At 76.0% G+C, this 462-nt stretch overlaps 1 protein-coding gene across 1 annotated transcript in view; it reads right to left on the reverse strand.

Moving 5' to 3' along the window:
- The window catches only part of ZFP92 (ZFP92 zinc finger protein), a 13,029-nt gene extending 12,596 nt beyond the window's left edge, over positions 1 to 433 (reverse strand). The window contains exon 1 of the mRNA XM_046672630.1: positions 153 to 433. The gene's annotated coding sequence lies outside the window, so the exon portion shown is untranslated. The remainder of the gene's footprint in view (positions 1 to 152) is intronic.
- Positions 434 to 462: the final 29 nt, after the last annotated feature.

Here is a 462-nt window from a genome sequence, read left to right on the forward strand (position 1 = left end):
CCCCCCCCCCCCCCCCCCCCCCCCCCCGCGCCCGGAGCGCGTCTGGGCGCCCTCAGGGCCTGTGCGGCGGGCGGCTCGGCAGCAGCGCGGCGACCTCACGATGTCAGCCCGCCGGGCGCTCCCGAGGGCAGAGGCGCAAAATCCAAACTTACCAGGCACCTCGGCCACGGCGACGGGATGCTCTGCAGCCAGCGCCAGGGCCAGCGGCGGACCACAGTCAGAGAAGAGAAACTGGGAAACCGGCTGCCCTTCCAGCCCGAGCGGGCCGCTCTCCCTTGGCGCCCAGCAAGAGGGCAGCTCTCCGTCCTCGCCGCCTCCCAGGGCGTCCCGACTGAGCCACCGCAGCTCCCTCGCCCCCTCGCCACCTGCTGAGACGGGCCTCCGCCCAGGGCCTCCTCGGCCCAGCTCGGCTGGCGGACCCCGGCTCCGCGGACTGCCAGGCTGCAGGCCCTGCAGCCCCCC

Source organism: Equus quagga, chromosome 10 (genome assembly GCF_021613505.1).
Source record: "Equus quagga isolate Etosha38 chromosome 10, UCLA_HA_Equagga_1.0, whole genome shotgun sequence".
In the NCBI taxonomy this organism is placed as follows: Eukaryota; Metazoa; Chordata; class Mammalia; order Perissodactyla; family Equidae; genus Equus; species Equus quagga.